General features: G+C 49.9%; 1 protein-coding gene across 4 annotated transcripts in view; it reads right to left on the bottom strand.

The window, feature by feature from the left end:
* The window catches only part of Basp1 (brain abundant membrane attached signal protein 1), an 82,258-nt gene that overhangs the window by 47,705 nt on the left and 28,553 nt on the right, over positions 1 to 6,000 (bottom strand). The window contains exon 1 of one of the 4 annotated variants that reach the window (XM_023704939.1): positions 5,953 to 5,994. The exons of 2 other annotated variants lie outside the window; for them this stretch is intronic. The gene's annotated coding sequence lies outside the window, so the exon portion shown is untranslated. Of the gene's footprint in view, positions 1 to 5,607; positions 5,682 to 5,952; positions 5,995 to 6,000 lie in introns of those variants that run through there. One more of the 4 variants, XM_023704940.1, reaches the window with a different exon arrangement.

Here is a 6,000-nt window from a genome sequence, read left to right on the forward strand (position 1 = left end):
TGAGTGAAAGTGTTAGTGCCTTAAAACATTGCTTACTTTACCCCAGAGTCCCGATTACACATGATGAAGTGGTCACGTTTAGGGGACGCACAGGGCAGTACGAGCGAGTGGATCGGGGCTTCAAGTCTTCAGATGTGACCAAGTAACCAGTCTACGTTAGCTCTAGAACTCAAGCCTGTGACGTTACTTTCTATTCTTTCGCAGGTAAAATGCATCTTACAACTTATTTGGTGCAACACGTGACCGTGTGCGTGTGTGTGGCCACAGCCAAGCTGGACTGTCAGGAGACACCACGGAACACAGAAGAGTGAGCAAGGAGGGCGGTCTCCCGATCGTACTACAGACGACTAAGAGACTTCCTTACTTGCTAATCAATGAGTCCTGCTTCAGGAGGACACAACAAACCCAAGCTATTTAGGAACCAAAGTCATCCTGCTAATCTGGCCGAGTTCTAGCCTCCAAATGTCAAAACAGGCCTTTCTCTGAAGGCCTCTGAAGTTTCAACAACTTTCACTTTTCAGGTGTTCCAGTGTTGACAAATATCAAGTCGATATGGAGGCTGGGATGACATCAACCTTCCACTGGATATGGACTTTTAAAACTAATACAAAAGTCCCACTATCATGCTCACGCCGTCATAAGTAGGCCTGAGGGTGACTGTGAGCTAGTCTTCAAAGTCAGCCAACTGCTGTTGCCTAAGGACTAGTATCACCCTGTCTTATAATAACACTCGCTTTCAACCAAGCAGGTGAACAGCTGCAGACATACAGGTGAAGTAAGGAAAATGGGTATTCTCACCACATGATGATGTATGTGAATTAAAAAGATGCACAGCATGGGGAGGCATTTTCCTACATGCATGACAATTTCTCTTAATCCTTGTTTTAACCTCCATTTTAAAGATGAGGATTGAAGCACAGAAAAGGTGAAGGGTCACACACACAGCTAGGAAATCACTTCAACAGGCTACCAGCCTGTCAGTCTGCGGATCCAAAGTCCATCCCCAGCCTTACCTTACCATAACGATTGCATGACCTCTAATACTACACCTGCACACATGCAGACAATGGCTGAAATGCAGATTACCAAGCTGAGTATAAAGAGCAGGCCAGGGAAGCCCAGCCTCCCTTATCCAATGCCAATTTTGAAATACGGAAAAGATAAGCTGTTAACACACTAAGGAGTCAGTATTGTGTGCAATTTTCCTTCCCCATGAGCACCATTTCCCCATATTGGCTTAAAGTATTTTTCATGCCCTGAGCCTGTTGTACCTACAGATGGTTTTTATTTCTAAATCTCTAAAGCTTCCAGCCGCGTGCTCCCGAGCCTGCTCAGTGCACCTTGCCGCACCAATGGCCTTGCTCCTCACAAAGTCTCTGCTCTCCAATTTCCATGGATTTGCATCTAAATCCTTAGGGCACAGAAAAAAGGAAGTATACTATTTGATTCTCTCGTTCCCATTTAATTCCCTCTGCAACTTCCACAGGGAAAAAGAGCATGCCCTACTAACTGCGTCTACTCAGAATGAAGACTGAACGAAAAGCCGGTGAGTTTCATACGACAGCCTTTCCTCAGGAGAAGGTCCCCACCATCTTCCTCCCATGGCAGTTCCCCAGAAGTCTGCCTTATTAGCTGTGCAGGGAATGGACAGGACCAAAGCCCTTCCTGGCAGGCTGGGGAATGCTGTGGTGTGAAGACTGCTGCTCTATTTTCTCAAAAGAACTTAGATGCTACCTCTTGTACTACCTAAGAAACCCTGAGGGAAATCCAAGAAGGAGGCATTCTTGACACCACGTGACCCACTCTTAGGACACTCCCACCGCCTTCCAGGCGGAAGTGAGGAATCACCACATCCGGGCATCTGGGTTGAGACCTCCTATTGCCAATCAGATACCAAGGAAGTCCTGAGGTCTTCATTTATTAGCCTGGAACAAAAATACAGCTCAGTACACAGAAGTTAGTGATGACAATTCCTGAATGGGTTGAGCCTTTAAGACACAGCTATTACACTTCCTTTAGAGGTAAGTGTGATCTTTATAACAACTCAGAATAAGAATGACTGTCCCAGCTTTACAACTGAGGAAAGTTAAATTCAGCAAGGTCTAATGTAGTTTGTTTGCAGTAGGTTCACCAATACCTAGAGAGTCCCCAAGCCCAGCTTCTTTCCACTATTCTCTGGAAAACTATCCCTGAAAACATCTCCAAACACAAAATATCTTTTTAAAAATTGTTTGTAAATTCATACAATTATTTCAAAAAATAATAAAAGCCATGTTCAACTGTACTTTCTAACATCTTAAAAGGCAAACTAAATTGGAAATGACTGACCTGAGAAAACTTAATGACTGACAAAGATTCTTGCAGTTTATCTTGCTAAGTTATCCAATCATTAGGCGGATAAACAGGTTTGAACTGACTAGACGAAAATACTTAAAGAAAAAAAAACAAAAACACAGAACTACTTGAGAAGGTGGGGATGTAGCTCAGTGGTAGAGCACTTGCCCCGTGTGCCCGGCGCTAGGCTCACTCCCCACACGGGGCATGCCTAGCACGGATGAGACTGTGCTGGGCCAACCTGGCCGTCCTCCCCAAAAGAATCAGACCCCAGAGGTTCATGCTTTGCATCAGTCCACAGGGTTTTTTGGGCATATTTTTTTGAGAAAAAGGATCACAAAAATAAGAGAGGAAAACGTGTCAGTCCTTTGTTTAGCAGCACTGTTCACTGGAGCTTGTAAAGTCCGGTAATATTAAAAGCTTGGGAACAAGCGTCACAGCTTATGCTACTCAGATTGACCCAATTATTTTAGGAATCCACCAGGAGAAATTACCAGTGGAGATCTGCAACCTTTCTAGCTCTTGCCTTTCAAACATAGTCAGAAAGACAGAAACTGATTATTTTCCAAAAGCGAATATGGAACTACTACAAAATAACATTATATACCAGTTTAGTATATTAAGATTTTATGCATTTATCTATACAGAAATACGTGTGTGTACATGGCACTTCTGAATGGTTCTGCAATTTTTTAATGAAGCTACCATGAATAACAGACACCCATTTTATAGTGACCAAATTTTCTGGTATCATATTCGACCTATTTTAATCACAGAATCAGAATGACTTGAATTGTTAATGTGAAATTTAAAAAACTAAAGAACCTAAAGATAGCAACTTGTCACATGTTAAAGGCACAACGTGTTCACTCTGGTTATTCCGCAGAGCTGGGGCAGCCCTCAAGGCCAGGGAGTCTCCACACACAGGGCCTCTCTATCGGGGTGCTGCTGAGGCCTGGTGGGAGAAAGCACCCCCTCCCGTCCCTCCGCAGCCTCCAAGGACAGTCCAGGGACAGGGCACAGAACAGAAATGCTGCCATCCATACAGTCACATTATACTAAACTCGACTACACCGAGCTAGCTCCTCCTTCCCCACCTGCTAAAGCTTTGTCCCCAAAAGAACCTAGCTAAAGGATAAAGCAATGGATAATTTTTAAATGTGATTTTGCAATTATCTTGTTGAAATACCTGAAGTTCACTGGATTCAGGGCATACTGGTATTAGCTGCTGAATATATTTAGCCTCTATTCCAATACACTCCCGCTCAAAAAAGACGCTACCTGAAAGGAAGGGGACAAGTACCTATAGCTCTCTAAACTCCATTAAGCCAGTCAATACCAAGGAGCAGAAAAGCTGTAATCCTCACTACTAGAAGACAGCCAGACTGTCACCCTTGGGGCAATTACAGGGTCTGCCACATGAACATGGTCAGTATCAAGTTCTTATCAAGAGAGACAAAAGAGAGTTTCTCTTTGCTGTCACGTGTTATTCTACCAAGATGGACTGAAGAACGCTTTACCACAAAATCTTTCTAAATACAGCCTAAAACTGCAGAAAAATAATATTTTGCTCCTATTTATTGTCTACAACGAGTCCCCCTTTGGGTTGGTAAAAACAAACTAGCTCAAAAAAAGAAATAGAATGAACCACCACCCGGGAAAATACATCATTTGAAAGACAATCGGCCATCAAATGTGCACCAAGGCTTCTGCCAGATTGGGGAGGGGGCAATCTGGAACACAGAGAACTTAGCCCCAGCACCCTCCCACCTTCTGCCTCCCCTTCTCCTCGGGCTTTCCTTAGCCTTTTGGAATTGTCGACGGAACAATAAGGCAGGAGCAGGGGAAACTAGAAAGGGTTAGACCCTGAGAGGTAACCATTTTCTCGCTCTGGTCTTGCGAGCCATCTTGTCCTCCACACCCCAGGATGTCTTAATCTCTCCCCAGTGGGTCTCTAGGGCCCACACCCACAGCTGGATTTCCACCCATGTCCCTTGGTCAAGTGGTCAGCACGACGATCTGTCAAATAAATGGTTATTTGACGCCAATTATTAAAAAAAAAATCCATCAACCTCGAGGTGCGATGTGTTAGGAGAAAAAACAATGGACAGTTCTAGGAAGAAAAAGAGCAGGGTATATTTTTTAAAAAAATATGTCCTCTACAATTTGCCCTGTCCATAAAGGCTCGTCTTATTTCTGGTCAAACGAAATCAGTAAGAAAGCAAAAGATGAGTAACGCCCTAGGAAAGAAAAAACACGCACACTGGGGGGTGGGGGGCAGTGACTGTCATTTGTGTCCCAGGGCTTCCCGCAATATTTAGGGCAGACGCCTTTGTTCCTGGCTTCGGAGGGGAGAAGGTGGGCGGATGATGGTAGATCAGATCGGCGGCCGGGCCCTCCACACCCTGCTCTGCGGCGCATGCGCGAGGCCAAGACAAAGGAATAGGTAATTACAGTCCCGATTCATCATTTCGCCCGCAGTACTGGAGGTCCTTAGCCCGGCCGTAATCCCTGGGGGCGGTTGGGGGTCGATCCACACCCCGATAGTAAATATCCACCTCGTTGCGGATGTCCGCTTTTAACTTGCCACGCGAGTGCGGCGGCCTGGCGAGGACAGAGGTGTGCCACTGACCCCGTTCGGGAACGAAATGTGCACCCGTGCGCGGCGCTCAGCTCCGCAGGGCGAAAATCTGGCGGCAGAGGCTGTGCACCGAGCTGCCCGCGAGGCGCAGCAGTCTCTGGGGGAGCGGCCCAGAGCCCCGCCAAGCGCTCGATGAATATTCATGAAAAGAATGCGGTTCGCGGCCACGCATTGTGTGCGCCACCCGATCCGCGGCTTCTGCGATTTTTATTCAACTGCTGAAGGCAGCGGGACCCGACGCCTTGGTGGGGGCGGCTCGGAGCGGGGCCGAGCCCGGGTCTGAGCATCGGCTCGGAGCCGGGCGCGTGAGGGGTGCGGGGAGGGCTCGCCAAAGCCGGTGCTCCGAGACCCCCGCAGGGGCCGGCGCGGCCCCGTCCACACTGGGCCCCCATCGGCCCGCGGCGCGCTTCTCCGGGCAGCCTGTGGCGCGGACCTCGAGCCCCGAGGCCACTCCGAGCCCGACTGCGGGTGCCACGGGCTGGGAAAGCCGTCCGCGCCCCGAGTGCACCCGCAGCCCGCGCCCAGACCACAGCCCTCCAGCTTTCGCCCCGACTCCCGCCCCACCCGCCCCGCCCCCATCGGCGGCTCCTGCGCCCCTCCGACCGGGCCAGCTCTTTCTTCCCGCTACTAACGGTTCCGATGACAGAAACGCCCGGCGCAGCCTACAAAACCCGGAGTCGGTGAGGCTCCGTGCGCTGAAAAGATGGTTCTGCGTCTGGCGTCTCCTCCCTCCCCAACTCCACGCAGCGAGCGCCTCGCCACCTCGTCCACCGCACCCCACGCGGGGCCGAAGCCGCCCCCTCAAGCCCAGGACTCCAGCACCCCGCACCCCGATAGCTCGGGACCTACGCCCGCGCTGTCCCCTCAGCACACGGCACCTGGGGACGCGGGGCTCCGGGTGGGGCAGGGCGGGGCGCGGCGGGGACCCCAGGACCGGGTCCTGGCGGCGGCAGCGGGGTCCCGGCGCGCCTGCTTACCGGCTCCGGGTGCCTGTGCCGCCCCGAGAGAGCGCGGTGCAGCCGAGG

The sequence above is a fragment of the Octodon degus genome, unplaced genomic scaffold, assembly GCF_000260255.1.
Source record: "Octodon degus isolate 3935 unplaced genomic scaffold, OctDeg1.0 scaffold00207, whole genome shotgun sequence".
NCBI classification, from domain to species: domain Eukaryota; kingdom Metazoa; phylum Chordata; class Mammalia; order Rodentia; family Octodontidae; genus Octodon; species Octodon degus.